Genomic DNA, 16,352 nt, shown 5'->3' with positions numbered 1-16,352 from the left:
CCCTGAATGGTATTCTGTGTTTGGCACCTGGTGTCTTGGGTGGAAGTTCCCAAGTCTAACCAGAATCACAGGAGGAAGGGAACGTGAGGTTGTGGAGGCTGGGGAAAAAGGTGCAAGAACCACTGAATCATCATCCCTAGGGTGGGACTTGGAAAGGAGTACATATGTCCCCAAAACATTTATACCACTATGCTTATATAGCTCCATTCCTCACAGCCCCAAACTGAAAACAAATCAACTTTTCAAACAACAGGAGAATAGGTAAACAAATTGGGAATGGAATAAAATAACTCATGGCAATAAAATAAACAAATCACTGAGACTTGCAAAAATATGGATGAATTTTGAAAGCATCATATGGAACATAAGTGCAAACTGAATGATCCCATTCTTACAGAGTTCAAGTAAAGGCAAAATTAATCTATGGTGATAGAAATCAAAGAGAGGTAACTTTTGAATACAAAGCAGTTTTGACTATAAACAGACATGAGAGACCTTTCTGGAGTGATAATTATATAAATATTATGTATGCAAAAATTCATCGAACTATGTTTCAGATTAGAGCGCTTTCCTGTGTATAAATTACCTTGTTTTAAATTTACTTCTCAAAAGAAATATTATTTAATAAGAAAGAACAATCTGTACTTTAAAGGTTTGGTAACTCCTTTCCACTACACTAAATATTTTGCCCTAAAAAAAAGTTTAACAACCCACACACACATGCACACTCATTCCCCACCCTCCTACTTGACATAATGTTGAATACTGAATTAGTCTTGAATAACTTACTTTCATAAAAGTAAGCTCTTCATTCTTTCATAAAAGAAGCTCTTCATTCTGAAATCTATGCAATTCACTAAACTGTACTGTTCACACTGCTTTCATCATGTTAAAATTCTCAACAGGTATTTCATTATTTCTTACCAGGTCTTGTAATAAAAACAAGTGTCAGTATGCAACCAAATGCAAACCAGCTCCACCCAGGAAAATCATAACCTTGCTTTTAACTCTATTGTAAATTATTGTATAGATGTCATGTTTTCAATTACTTTTAAGTTTAAAGAGTTACATACGCAAATGTTTTCATCTATGGCTTTTCTCACTGTAATTCGTTGAGTGCCCTTGAATTACTGCTCAAGTGTTTTTAGCTTTTATTGTTTAAAAAAATTGGATAACCTCAAATTGCAAGTTGGTTGTGCAACCAATCACCACAATGGTTTCATTTTACACACAGTATGACACTGCTGGTGTTTCTGGGGCTTCATGGCTTCTGCCCATCCCATTGACTGCTGCTCTGTTTTCCAATTAGCCTCACCTCCTGTGTTTTTGCTTCTCTCCTCCCACCCTAGCCATCAAGCACAACAAGGAAAGTTCATTTGACCTCCCAAGAGCTTTCACGTGTTTCTCAAGGAGCTGCTTTGTGGATCAAATCTTTCCATTTCCCTCCTCTTTCTCTGCTATTCTCTCCCACCAATGCTGTTTGATTAGAATGTTGCAGCTTTAAAAAGAATAATGTGGCAATTACGTCGTTTCCAATAAATATTTTTCTCCCACATCTTGTTACCTGAGGAGGAGGTCAGCTGAAAATATGCATTTTCCATTTGTAAGGGGTCAGTTCTGCATATGCTGTAATTTAGTTTATGTCTGGTTTGCAACACACACCTGCAGTTCCAAATGAAACCCCCAAACAGACTGACAAGTGCTTTTATGAAATAAACAGGAAAGAACATAACCTAGCAAACCTTCCAGAGCCCAATAGTCTCCACATATATGACTTTATTTCAGTGACAAATGTAGCCAAATATTAAATAAGGAATTGAAACATTTTTAAGTGTTAAAGAGAAAGCACTCTTATTTATTACAGCTCATCTCCACAGATCAGAACTCATATGTATCTTCAGGTCTTCTCTTAGGATTCTGAGACTCCCAGACTCACAAACCTATAACTTAAACACAGCTGGAGCTTGCCCGCTATTCTGGTTTTATATTCCTAGATCTCCTTAATTCTCTTGACTCTAAGAGGACCGCTTACTCACCACATCTGTTGAAGGAGAAACCAAATGCTTTGTGCCTTTCCTACCAGCCAAAGCACCTGCAGTAGAGTTTTCAGACATGGCCTTCAGAAGCAAAACGCATAGTGTACTGGAGACACATCTAACACATCCATAATTTTAGATACAGCAGTACTGTCAATAAAGAGTGAAGAAAAAAAATGTTTGTGAAATTGCCAGCCTATCAACTCTCAACAAATTTGCCACTCACCTAAACCCTACTTTGGTCTAATGGCCAGCTACTTGAACTGATGGCTCCTTTGCTTATCAAAATAGCATCTGTCAATCCTGGCAAAGTGAGGAACTGTATCTGTGTGTCCTCTTCCAATGCTACAACTAATTTATTAGGGTCTTAAATTCTTTTTGATGGATTAAGAGTCCCGGTGAGCACAAACAAGCCGTTAGATTGACAGCAAAATTTTTCCACACTATAATGATTCACTAATGTGTTGACTGCTACCACACATTAATCAATTAGGAAACTTAAAGAATAGAAAATCTGAACTATTTTTAATTTGTTTTTTCCTCTTTTCACATTGAGATCACTTACATACAATAAAATGCATAGGCTTTGAGTGATGAACTTTGACAAATGTGTATATCCATGTAACCATAATGCTGGTCAAGACAGAAAACATTTCCATCAGCACTAAATGTTCCTGTGTGTCCCTTCCAGTTAACTCACCACCACCACCCAGAGGCAATCACTGTTCTAATTCCTAGTACCATAGAGTAGGTTTGCCTGTTCTAAAGCTTCATGTAAATGGAATCATACAGTTTGCACTCTTTTATATCTGACTTCTTTCGCTTGACATAATGTTTTCAAGATTCATCCATGCTGTTTTTATCCATATTTTATTTGTTTATTATATGGATATACCCCAGTTTGTGTTTTCTTTTCTTATTTGAAAAATTAAAAGAATGCTTTACGAGTTTGCATGTCATGCTTGCGCAGTGGCCACGTTAATCTTCTCTGTATCGCTCCAATGTTAGCATCTGTGCCCCTGAAGCCAGCACTACCAGTTTGTTTTCCATCCTCCTGAGAGTGGACTTTTGGGTTTTTTCCAGTTTGAGGCTATGAGAACTACAAGTCTTCAGGTGAACATATGCTTCATTTCTCATAGGTAAATACCTAGGCTTGGAGTTGCTGAGTCATAGGGTAGTCCTAAGGCTTAACTATATAAGAAATTGCCTGGCCAAGCATGATGGCTCACGTTTGTAATCCCAACACTTTGGGAGGCTGAGGTGGGCAGATCATTTGAGCCCAGGAGTTTTGAGACCAGCCTAGGAAACTTGGCAAAACCCTGTCTCTACAAAAAAATACAAAAATTAGCCAGGTGTGGTGTCATAGGCCTGTAGTCCCAGCTACTCAGGAGGCTGAGGTGGGATGATCACTTGACCCCAGGAGGCAGAGGCTGCAGTGAGCTAAGATTGTACCACTAAACTCTAGCCTGGGTGACAGAGCTAGACCTTGTCTTAAAAAAAAGAAATTGCTGAACTTTTTTTTTTACATGAACACTTCCATCTCCACTGAACACTTCCATCTCCACTGATGCCCATATGCCAGCCTTAGCCACAGGCCCACTCTTTTTTTTTTTTTTTTTTTTTTTTTTGAGACGGAGTCTTACTCTGTTGCCCAGGCTGGAGTGCATGATCTCGCCTCACTGCAACCTCTGCCTCCCAGGTTCAAGTGATTCTCCTGCCTCAGCCTCTTGAGTAGCTGGGATTACAGGCGAGTGCCACCACACCCGGCTAATTTTTGTATCTTTAGTAGAGTAGGAGTTTCACCGTGTTGGCCAGGCTGGTCTCAAACGCCTGACCTTGTGATCCGCCCGCCTCAGCCTCCCAAAGTGCTGGGATTACAGGCTTGAGCCACCACGCCTGGCCGCTACAGGCCCACTCTTAAAAAGATAATGCATAATATAAGATTTTGTTTTTCTTTTCTTTTGTTTCTTTCTGCTCTGACAGGTAACTTTGATTGTCACTGACAGCTTTAAGAATTCAATACCAACCACTGAAGGGGTATGAATATCCTTGCTTAAAGAAAGTTAAAAAATCCAGGTGTGGTGGCTCATGCCTGTAATCTCAGTACTTTGGCAGGCTGAGGTAGGTGGATCACCTGAGGTCAGGAGTTTGAGACCAGCCAGGCCAACATGATGAAACCCCATCTCTACTAAAAATACAAAAAATTAGCCAGGCGTGGTGGTGGGTGCCTGCAATTCCAGCTACTTGGGAGGCTGAGGTAGAAGAATCATTTGAACCCGGGAAGTAGAGGTTGCAGTGAGCTGAGACCACACCACTGTACTCCAGCCTGGGCAACAAGAGCAAAACTCCACCTGAAAAAAAAAAAAAGTAAAAAAACAAAAGTGCTCCAAAGAAGACTTAAGTCCCCAGACCAGGCCTTCAGAGGCTCTGCCAATAAAGAGATGCTATGTTCATTGTTGCAAACGCATCCATTCCTGGGTTACCCTCTGAACTTAGGCAGCAGGAAACTTTTTTTTTTTAATATTACCACTTGGTTTTAGCAGTGAAATCACTGCTAAAAGGGAGGGTATTGTGCAAATTAACGTTATAATTAAATGCTTGGTACTAAAGTAATCTTGGACAAGTCTTTCCCTTTGTTTCTGCTTTGGAGACTTGGGGTTCCCCAGATCCCCTTGGGTGGCATTCAATGGCCAGCCCTGGCATTAGAGGGAGGACAGTTGTTCACGTTAAGACAGCTCTGGTTTTGCATGATCAGCAGCCATGCTCCACACGGGATTAAGATTTATCCCTTTGATAATATGAAAAACAAGTAAACAAAAGGCACTGCTTGAAAATAATGATTTACCACAGAACACATTTTGCTTTAGCCAAACCTTTTTTTTTTTCCTAAGGAAAAAGTGTGTGGGCTTATCTCTTGAAAATGCCAGCATGGCTGTGAACACTGGGGAAATTAAAAGACTGAATAGAATAGATTTCTTATGTATGCCTATGCAGGGAGTTGCATGGTTTATTTATTAAGTTGTGTGCTAGGGGAGGATTATCTGCTTTGAACTTATCTATTACTTTGTGACAGTGATTTTTAAATATGGGGTAGTTTTGCATTGTACAAAGCCAAGTTCAAATGGAATCTTAAACTTAATAACTTTGGGAGCTTTGGCTATGACTTAGAATTTGGAAAATCAAAGATATAAACATTGTCTCCACCACCAGCCCTTGCCCAGAAAACGAAAGTATCTGATGATATTCTATAGCCTTTTGACATAGCATCAATTATTCTTTCATAAAAATAGAGGTCATTTTTGCAGGTGTCTAGAGTAATTAGTGCAGGTGTCTAGAGTAATGAATGCTGCCTAGCAAGGTTGATGGTCAGTACATCCCCATTTACTGCAATAGCCAAAAAAGAACTAAGACGGAGATGTCTATGTCATGTGAGAAAGAGATGCATACTCTGGAGTCACATATTACAATAGGGAAACAATGGACACAATTATGAATATTACTGCAGCTTTCAGCTCAGTTCAAAGGCAAGAGTGGTCTCATTTATTAAATGGGATAGTTATGACCTGATGCCTTGAAGTTATATGCCACCAGTTAATATTCTGCACCAAAGACACTTCTTGTTTTTAACGTGAAAAGTGTGCAATAGCTATTAGCCAGTCTTCAGAATATTGCTCAGAATCTAAGTTAATGCTATTACTCTTATTTTATTTGAGGAGAATAAAGAGAATACATACACAGAGAATAAAGATATCTATTGACCTTCAAGAACGCTTGCCCCTAATCCTGATCAAACTTATACTTTTGACCAAAAATATGAATCTCTACAAAGAGTTTGTGAAATACTCTGTGATAGCTCTTTAAAATGACATTATCAAACTATCTGTTCATTTTGGACCAAAACATAGAACATGCAACATTAAAAATAGAATGGATTTTGTCCTACCCTTATCCCCACAGTTACGCCTGCAACTCCTGCAAAGGTAAACCTGTTATTGCCTCTTGACAATAACCCAGTTGGACAAGATATTTTATTAGAAAATTCTTCTGGAATGCATGGGCCTCTTGCTATTAGAAAATACTTTCTAACTAAAGAAAAATGTATTTTTCCATCGAAGGGAATGAGTGGCCTATTATTTCAAAGCAGCATCCTTTCTTCCACAGATAAATCAGTCAATATTTATTTTCATTCAAGAATCAGAGTTCCAAGCTGGCATAGTCTTACACATATGGTCATGGTTTTGACAGGCACTAGGAAACACAAGTGTAATGAAACTCATCCCCAGAACCTGCTCAGCCCTGGGCAAACTGGTATGGTTAGTCACACTATTTTAATAGCCAGCAAGGAACCAACAGTCCAAAATCCCTTTCTGACACCCCTTTCAGAATTTAAAAGTATCTTATTAAAATGAATCTCCTTTTAGTTCTGGAGTTCATATCATACTTCTAAATGATGCAGAGTAGCAGGTACATTTGCTTCTAAGGATGCCAAAACCAGATGACTTAAAACAACAGAAAGGTATTCATTCACAATTCTGTAGGCTAGAAGTTCAAAATCAAGGTCTTGGCTGGATCATCCTCCAAAGGCTCTGGAAAATAATCCTTCCTTGCCTCTCATATCTTCTGGTGGTTGCTGGCAATCATTGGCATTTCTTGGTTTGTGGCAGCATCACTCCAATCTCTCCTTTTGTCTTTATATGGCCTTCTTCCCTGTGGGTCTATGTCTCTCTGTGTCTCTCGTCTTCTTATAAGCATACCAGTTATACTGGATTTAGTGTTCACCCTAATTCAATAGGACCTCATTTTAACTTAACTTATTACATCTACGGTAACATTCACAGTACAATAGAGTGAATGCATCCCCCACCCAATCCATATGTTAACCTCAAGGTGATGATATTAGGAGGTGGAGCCTTCAGGAAGAAATTAGATCATAAGGCTGGAGCCCTTATAAATGGAATTAGTGCCCTTATTAAAGAGTTATCTTGTCCCTCTCGGCGCCATGTGAGGATTCAAAGGGAAGTTGCAGTCTACAACCTGGAAGAGGGTTCTCACCAGCACCTGACCATGCTGGCACCCTGATCTCAGACCTCCAGTCTACAAAACTGTGAGAAATGAATTTATGCTGTTTATAAGCCACTCAGTCTACGGCACTTTGTTATAACAGCCCCAACAGACTAAGACACACAGGTACCTGCAATTAGGACTTCAATATAGCTTTCGGGGGACACAATTCAACCCGTAAAAGCAAATTACCCCTGTCTTCATGATTCCAGTGGTTCTCACCTCTGAACACACATTAGAATTACTTGAGGTAGTGTTAAAAACCAAAAACAATGCCCCCCCCATTCTCCCCACTGCCATAAATTAAATTTTAATATCTAGAGCAGGGGTGTCCAATCTTTTGGCATCCCTGGGCCACATTGGAAGAAGAATTATCTTGGGCCATACATAAAATACACTAACACTAACGATAGCTGATGAGCAAAAAAAAAAAAAAAAAAAAAAATTGCAAAAAACTCTCATAATGTTTTAAGAAAGTTTATGAATCTGTATTGGGCTGCATGCAGCCTGTGGGCTGTGGGTTGGACAGGTTGGACAGGCTTGATCTAGAGGACGCCTGGATGCCGTTATACTTTAAAGCTCCTCAGGTAATCCTCATACACAGCCAGTGTCAATAACCCCTCACAACCTTGAGGAATGATACCTGTAGCTAAACACAAGAAGGACTACTAAAAACGGCTTTTACTATGACTTCCTTTGTCCAAAATGTCCCCTCCAAGTCAGCCTGGTTTTAAGATGTAACTCAAACTCTTGCAACTTTTTCAGTAAATTTTGAACTGACAGTAAAAACATACATTTTAACACTAAGAAAGCTCCCAACAATCTACTTCACCCAAAAGAAAAAGTATATGGTGATTTAATCTCAAAAGTCAATTTTTTTAAATGTAAAGTTAATCTAAATACCTATTTAACTGCTTTGACCGACCTGAAACTTGTCTTAGAGCAAGACAAGTTTCTTGAATATGAATGTTCTATGTTGTTCTTTCCAGGGATACTAATAAATATTTTCAACTAGAAGAAACTGTGACCTTTCCAAGATGAATGTCAACCAAGAATGCAAACTTATTTACAATAAATGATTTAGGGGAAAGAATTCCTGGTTTCAGATAAGTGAGGTTTTTCTCCTATACTTTCTCATTGCTAAGTGTTTTCCTCTCTGCTTAAGCTGGAGCTAGGAAGGTATTTTTTGCTATTTGTTTCCTCATTCTCATTACTAGGTTTTTTTGTTTTTGTTTTTGTTTTTAATTTACATTTCCAAGAAATCACATTTTCTGAAGAATACTCATGCTGAGATGACCGGCAGCAAGCCACTGAGACCTTATTATATGCTGGATGGGCCAAGAGGACCAAGTAAAAATGAAACAGGATGTTCATTTAAGCAAATCAAAGATACTCTCTCATGCACCCATCCTATTTCTTTTCTCTGGGCTCTGAATATCCACACACCTGCAGTGCTTTCATCAAGGCACTTTTCTTTCCTGCCAGATCTGGAAGGGGAAAGATTCACTTCTCTTTCCCAAAGTGTCAACTTTTGTTGTTATTGATGCCGCCAAGCCTGCAATTACTTGATGAAGCTAATGGGCAAAAGCACTTAAAGGGCCACGCTTAGTGGTTCCATTGTCATAATCCATGTAAAATGAACCAGAGCCAACACAGCCTGACAGGCTTTCAGCCTATTATTATTAGGGGCTTATTTAAATTACAGGTTTGATTAAATTTATAATTTAGCCATTCTACTTAGCACACTTTCCTTTTCTTTTAAAACTAACCCCAAGAGAGACATTTACAAAATTCCTTTCTCCAGCTGTCAGATGTGAAAAATGTCAGTGGCGTGGGTGGTCAGAGGGAGGGGTTGAAGTGTACTTAGAATAGTAAACTTAAATACAAATGGAATTTCACAGCTAACTATTCTTTACTGCTTTGTCAACGGATACAGCATATGTATTTATTCTTGTTTTAACTCCCCTATTAATCCTGCCATAGCACTGGGAAAAGAGTGCTGTGAAAAGCAAGTTCCCGTATAATCCTCTTCTCTCTTTCTTATCCTGATTAGATAAGCCTTTAGCAAAGCATAAAGTATTTAAAGCTACTGCATTAAACACTAATATTTTAGCTGAAGAGTAAGGATATCACTTCAGATGGCCTTCTCTGGAAAAGAACAGTATTTCCCTGAGAAGTCAGCAACATATAAATATGTTTAAGACAGTTACCTTTTAGGCCATTCAAAATGTGCACCATCAAAAGTGATAACTAATGACACCCTCACACAAATATTTTATTGCAGCAAATGTGAAGGTATCATGCAACAAAATTAAATCTAATATGTATGATACATAGCAAATTTCGTTATTCATTTCTTCAAACAATAATTACTAGGCATGGACCCAGGGCCAAACACCATGCTAAGTGCTGGGAAAACATAGACGCAGCCTCAGTGATGAACTGGGAAAATAGGCATGGAATGGATAATGATAAGAGATTCTGGTTAAGTTCTGTAAGAAGACTGTGTACCTTGCTGAAAATGACCAGAGAAATGGAACTCTATGTCTCTGCCTGAGTGTGGGGATCGCAGGCAGGTGGTGAAAGGCTTGAAACAAGAGATGACTCAGGCATAGATCTTTAAGAATAAATTATTTACAAAATTAATCAGCCAGGGAAGGGCACCACAAGGAACAGCAAATACAAAAAGTATGGGGTCATCAAAGGGGGAGGTAGATCCAGGCAAAAGTCTGAAATTTAGCCTGAGTAGCTGTGGAGCGTCAGAAGAGAAGTAGGAGATGCAGAAGGCAATACGGACGGAATCATGAAGAAGTTTACGTGTCAAGCTAAGTAGTTTGAGCTTATCTTCTGAGCCAAAGGTTGTGTAATCAGGTGGCTCTTAGACAAAGTTATTGGCTCCACATTGTGTTGTTTTGTTTCCGTTTATTTTTAAAAATTGAGCTACTATTTAAAACTCAGGAGTTTCCCCCAAAAGAATCTGACGTCTGGCTTTTTTATTTTTAACATAGAACTTCTGCCAACACTAGGCCTATATTTCCACAAGGATTTATTTATTTATTTATTTACTTATTTATTTACTTATTTTATTTTATTTATTTATTTTGAGACGGAGTCTCGCTCTGTCGCCCAGGCTAGAGGGCAGTGGTGCAGTCTTGGCTCACTGCAAGCTCCGCCTCCTGGGTTCAAGCCATTCTCCTGCCTCAGCCTCCCAAGTAGCTGGGACTACAGGTACCCACCACCATGCCCGGCTACTTTTCTGTATTTTTAGTAGAGACGGGGTTTCACCATGTTAATCACCTGGATCTTAGTAGCAGCTGGCTTCCCCACACAGGACACACACTTTGCCAGAGTCCCTACCATTCCCTATAGTCTTTCCAGTATGAACAATGAGTGTTAGCTGCCATTTATCATTGAGCATAACCTTCTTTTCCTTGTAGTAGAGAGAAATGTTTCTCTGTACCCATGTCTCTATCACAGATGGGGAAATAAGAGATGGTGAGGGGACATATGATTACTCACAGCCTAGTCATTTATGTTACCTGCCTGGCTTCTAAGTTTACAACCCTAGGTTTGTAACCCCTGCCCTAGACAGAATGAAGGTAATGACAAGATGAAATATCTTTTTCTAATAAGTTTTAGGGCTTTGATTGGAGCATTATTAAGTACTATCTGACTACAGAACTCAAAATATTTGAGTCCTGTCTTAGCCTTTCTTCCCAGTGATCATCTTGAGGGAGATAAACTCCCATGTGACGAAAGAAAATGGAAAGCATGATCCATTTCATCATTATAGACTGGGCTTGTGCCCACTATCCCATTGCAGAGCTTTTTTATTAAACAGGGCTAAAGCACATCGTTTAGGCTTAACACAGGGCATCTCTAGGCCTCTTCCAGCTGGGCAGGGCTCAAGCAGTAGTAACAGTCCTACAGAGTGCTTCAGAGGAATAGAAAGAGTAAGGTGGCCACATCTGGACTGGTAGATTCTGACTCAGCTTATCCCCTGGGACAGGACAGGACAGAAGAGTCATATTCATGGACACGGTCCTGCATATTTATAAGGTGAGCCCAACAATGTCTGGGAATTTGACTGCCCCTCTGCCTGAGACCTTCAAAAAGGAAACTCTGGTTACAGTGTGAAAAAGGTGGTTTGGGAATGGGGAGATTGATCACAGGAACATCAGTGAGTAGGCAAATTCAGTTGTCTATGCAATAAATGGAACCTCATAACAAGGCTGGGTAGAAACAATTTGTGTTTAACAAATGGTACAAATAGAACAGCAGGGTAGCTAAACCTGGTACCATCTCCCCAGTATACCTCCTACGCACTGCATGGGTTACCTCAGCTCCATATATATGCCACTAGATTCTAAACCAGGAAAATTAAGTGGGCAAGACAAAAATGGGTCCCTGTGGAGTATCACTTTGTACTGAAACTAGACTTGGCAGAGGTCTCAGAGAAGCCCATTAGGAGATTAGATGCCCAACCAGGGCACAGTTTGAGGGAAAGGGGAACATTTTGTTGACAAAAGGTCTCTGCTGCCTCTGTCATAACTGGAAGGGAGGTAGATCCACCTTCGGGAAACAGACTGCTCGTCCCACATAGAGACACAAGTAGCAAAGGCCAGACTGCACGTGTCTCCCTAAGAGAGGGAGGCTTGGGTCAAACACTACAAGCAGATCAGGTCAGAATCTGGCACAGTCTTCCCAAAGCATGCGGCCAGAGGAGGGCAAGTGCAACTGTCCCAACAGCCATATAGGACCGACTGCTACTTGGCTCTAACTCCCCAGACTCCCATTTGAGTAAGGAGAGTGCTCGGCTGCCGTAGCAGAAGCACAGACTTTTGGGTGGCTTAAGCAGAGATGGGCTTATTTGCCTCATGCTGCAGAAAGTCCAGCATGAACAGCCCAGAGCTGATGCAGTGGCTCAGCCATGCAGCCAGGGATGCTACATCCCTCCTCCATCCTTAGCTTCTTGGCTTGTCACTTTATGGTTGTCAGCAAGAGGTTGCAGGCTCCCCACCCCATCCCCAGCTTCAGATTCACATTCAAGGCAGGATGCTATCTACAGACAGGAAAGACAATAAAGCAACTTCTCAAAGACAAGCAGAGATGAAAGGAGGAGCCCATGGTATAGCCTGTCAGCCTCCTAGATCTCCCAAATATGCAGCTCAATTCCTACCCATGCATTTCTGACAACACCCAGTATCCATACAATAAATGGGGAAATGAGTATTATTTACCTTTACAATAAGAATGGTCACACATTTACATAAGAAAATCACAATGTTTTCTTTATTAAATAAACATTTTTGAGTGCCAGCTATGTGCCAGAAAGGGTACTAGATGCTGGGAACAAACAGGTGAACAAGATAAACACAGTTCTGCCCTCCTAAAGCTTACAGTCCAGTTAGAGGAACAGACAAACAGTCCAACAAGACAACAATCCCCAGTTGTGATAACTACTGAAAAAATAACTAAAAGGGTGATGTGAGAATGACTGGAAACACCTTTTTGAGTTAGGGTAACTCGGAAAGGCCTCTCTAGGTATGGCACTGGTGCTGTTATGCTGAGAGTATGCATCCCGGATAGGACGTGATGAAATGGCACTTCGCATCCTCCCAACGTGACAAATCATGAGAAAAACATCAGAAAAGCCAAAATTGAGGAGCAGTCTACAAAACACCTGACTAGTACTCCCCAAACTACCAAGGTCAGGAAAAACAAGGAGCATCTGAGAAGCTGCCTCCACATAGAGCTGAGGAAGGAGGCATGACAGCTAAATGTGGTGTGGAATCCCAGATGGGGTCCTGGAGAGGAAAAGGACGTTAGCGGAAAAACTAGCAAAACCGGAGTAAATTCAGAGTTCAGACTAAACATCCCCGTGTTAACTCGTGAGTGTTGACAGATGTATAGGAGGAGACATGATGAACATTAGGATAAGCTGGGTGAAGGGTACACAATATTTTCTATAACACTTCAGAACTTTACTGTGAATCTGAAATTTTTCCAAAATTTTAAAATTTATTTTTTAAAAAGTAAAGATGAAAACACACTAGCCCTGCAAAGATGGTACATGTGTGTGTCCTAGTATGTACAGGATCCTGTTGTGAGTGCTAAGGATTGAGTAGTGAACAGTCTTCTAGTTACTTATTTTATTTAGGAAAAAAGAGCCATACTTGGCACACAATGCTTGCCAATTTTTAACCAGCCAATGCTGTGATATTTCTTCCTCTCCTCCATCTTCGAAAGTAAGCTCAATTGCTTGGCTCAAATCACGTAAAATAATTTGTTTCAATTATTTTCCACAGAGTCAATTAAAAACTCTTAAACCAATAAGCATATTATGAAAGAAGGAAGGAAATAGCACTGACTTCATCTTTCATTTAAAATTACCTGCAGCCAAAAGCAACGTTTAACTTCCCTGTTTCTTAATGTTTTCTATTAAATGTATAAAAAATATAACAATAATCAAAGCTGCTTTACGAAAAATCCAGTGTTTGCATTTTCACTCATTTGCAATTCAGTGAAAGCATAAATGTTGAAAGAAAACTTCCTCTATGCTTTTAAACACAGGAAGACACCACTTGCCCAGAGCCTGGGGACATTCAAATCCTTAACTTATTTCTAATTTAACTCTAGGGTCAGACCCTTTGTCATTGAGTATAACAGTGAGAACTCACCTTAGATTTCCATTTAGATGAATGTGCTTCTGTCCTGAGAAGAAGTGTCCAGCCCCAGCTTCATCTAATGTTTCCAGGTAATCCTTAACAGCCCCAAAACTGACTCCAAAGAGAGCAACACAGTCAAACTGTCTGTCTCTCTCTCAGCACAATGTCAATAATATACCCACTTTGGGTATTTGGAATATAATTGCAAACTTCAGCCCAAGCCCAATAAAACTTTTTATCCAGTAGATAGACAAATAAAGAATGTAATAAAAAAATTAAAAATAAAATAAATAAATAAATAGGATGTGTTACATGAAATGCCTTGGTTGAGTTCACTATGGCTATGCCCAAAGTATGGAGGGGAAGATACAATATGAAAGGGTCATATGTAACTTCATATGAAGTTGCAATATGAAAGATTTAGCAGTCCTTTCTTGATCAAGAGAAGATGTTTCTGGGTACTGAATGTGTGGCCCACCTCCACTCCACTCAAGAAAGGTAATACAGTTAATTTAAGCTTTGTAACTGTCAGACAGCAATAATGTGCAACACTCTACTGGTCGCTCTCTAGTGCACTGTTGCAAGAGTGGTCCTGGAGAAAAGATGCCCCTCCGAGATGACAGACTGTGTCTTGGATATTCCCTCTCTGCCTTACCCTTCCCTCTCTCCAACCATCTCCAACCTTGACTTACAAAACAAGACCACAATCCAACTATCCATAAGTCAAATCTATCGCTGCTAAGGGAGGACACATTCTGGGACAAGGGAACATCAACATAAGACAAGGCTGAAATAAAAAGTCAGTGTGTGGACAATTATTTGCCACAAATGATAGAACGTGCATTTCTTCTCTGCTGGGTAGAGTTCTGATACTAACATTGAATTCTTTCATTGTGCATTATCTCTAGACCTCTAATGTTTAGGACTTGGAGATTAGTTTTGCTTTTCATTTTAAACACAAAAAGCATTTACTGGCTGAAATAGTCATCTGTTACTGACATCCCACTTTTCCCTTTATTATCAACCCAAAAATGTATGTGTGTGTGTGTGTGTAGAGCAGAAAAGCTCAGCTGTTTGCTTTGCAGCTATCAAAAGATTTTAGAACTGAGCTTAGAGGGGGTTTGGGGAATGACGTAAATCTGTTGGTTTCCACGTAGGTGTGAATCTGAGAAGGAGGTAGTGCCCTTGAAAAGATATGGATTCCACATGAGGACATTTCCCCACTTTCAAAGTGGGTGCTCATGGTGCCTGCTGTGCCCTGAATCACAGTGAGAATAAAGCTGAGAAAAGAGGTCCTTTTAGGGCTTTCATGGAACAGCCTGTTCCATGTGGCTCCCAATGGCAAGGAAAATGAACAAAGGGGTACACACTGTTAGCTGCCTACACAGTATCTATTCCTCCATCTTCCTGCTAACAAAACCTTAATTTTGACCAGAGTGAAAATATGTCCCATCCCACAGAATAAATTTTGACTAGTCTAAATCAATAATGACCATCCCATTGCCAGCTTTCCCACACATTTCTGTATCAAGGGATGGCCACATGATCCAGTTCTGTTAACGACCTGTCAAGGGAGGTCAGGCAGGGGCCTTAAGGAAAAGTTTTACCTTCCTAACAAAAGCAAGAGACATGCTTGGCATTATCTTTTTCTTTCCCTTTTCTTCCTGCCTTGAACACAGATGTGATGTTCAGCTGGAACATTTCGCTATCCAAAAAAAAAGGCCAAGAGAATCTTAGACATGCTAGCTCTAATGTCATTGAGCCACTGAGCTAATAATATCAGCTTGTTACATGAAACAAATAAGCCTGTAGTCAGGGCTTCTATTATTCACATTAGAAATCATTCCTGGATTTAAATATTTGCTCATCTTCTATTGCTTAGATAGAAGAGTATTGAACAGTGGTTTCTCTTGAGGAACATCAATCCTTAAATCGATGTTTATTTGGGATTCCCTTTATACTCCATTATCTGTTCAGCTTTAAAGTTCATGTTTCCATGACGGCCACAAGAACCTGTCCCAGTGAGGGACCAACCTGTAAAGAAATGACAGCCGTGTTTTTCCCTCACGGCTCAGAACTGTCTTAATCAAGATAAGAAAATAGTTGGATTCCTCTGCCTACCCTCTGACCCCTGGATTCCCCTCCACCCTTACTAGTCTGCCTTAGCTACACACAGAAAAATGGTTTTCACAGCCAGTTAACACCATGGTGTGGTGGGAGGCTCAGATGCAGAAGGAAAAAATTATTCTCCATAAAAACAAATCTAAAAGAACTGCCAATGAGAAGAAGGTGGATCTTAAAATTAATGTCACAGCAGGAAAGTTTGTGCAAGAGTATTCTCCTATAAAGGGAAGAAAAGTTTGCCTAACAGAATGAAAAGCTAATATCTTTCAGTAATTGACAAAACAGGAAAGACAGTCAATCATTCAGGACTCGGGGTCATACATAAGCAAACAAGCTGTTCATCTGGTGATAGACAGCCTTGCATCAACTACAGATGACTACCTACTGTCAAGTGGCCACACAAACCCCATGGTCTCTCTGAGAGAGGTGCTAGAAGAGTTAAGTGCTGTGTGCTCTGAAAAAC

General features: G+C 40.0%; 1 protein-coding gene and 1 non-coding gene across 3 annotated transcripts in view; both read right to left on the bottom strand.

Annotated features, from left to right (window-relative positions):
- ASB3 (ankyrin repeat and SOCS box containing 3) overlaps positions 1–16,352 on the bottom strand; it is a 256,125-nt gene that overhangs the window by 38,751 nt on the left and 201,022 nt on the right. The window lies entirely within an intron of this gene.
- Positions 2,962–3,068, bottom strand: LOC112132137 (U6 spliceosomal RNA). The gene has a single exon (XR_002913951.2). It is a non-coding gene; the product is annotated as a U6 spliceosomal RNA (small nuclear RNA).

Source organism: Pongo abelii, chromosome 12 (genome assembly GCF_028885655.2).
Source record: "Pongo abelii isolate AG06213 chromosome 12, NHGRI_mPonAbe1-v2.0_pri, whole genome shotgun sequence".
In the NCBI taxonomy this organism is placed as follows: domain Eukaryota; kingdom Metazoa; phylum Chordata; class Mammalia; order Primates; family Hominidae; genus Pongo; species Pongo abelii.
Note: the sequence above shows the minus strand (reverse complement) of the source record. Positions and strands in the feature narration are given on the sequence as shown.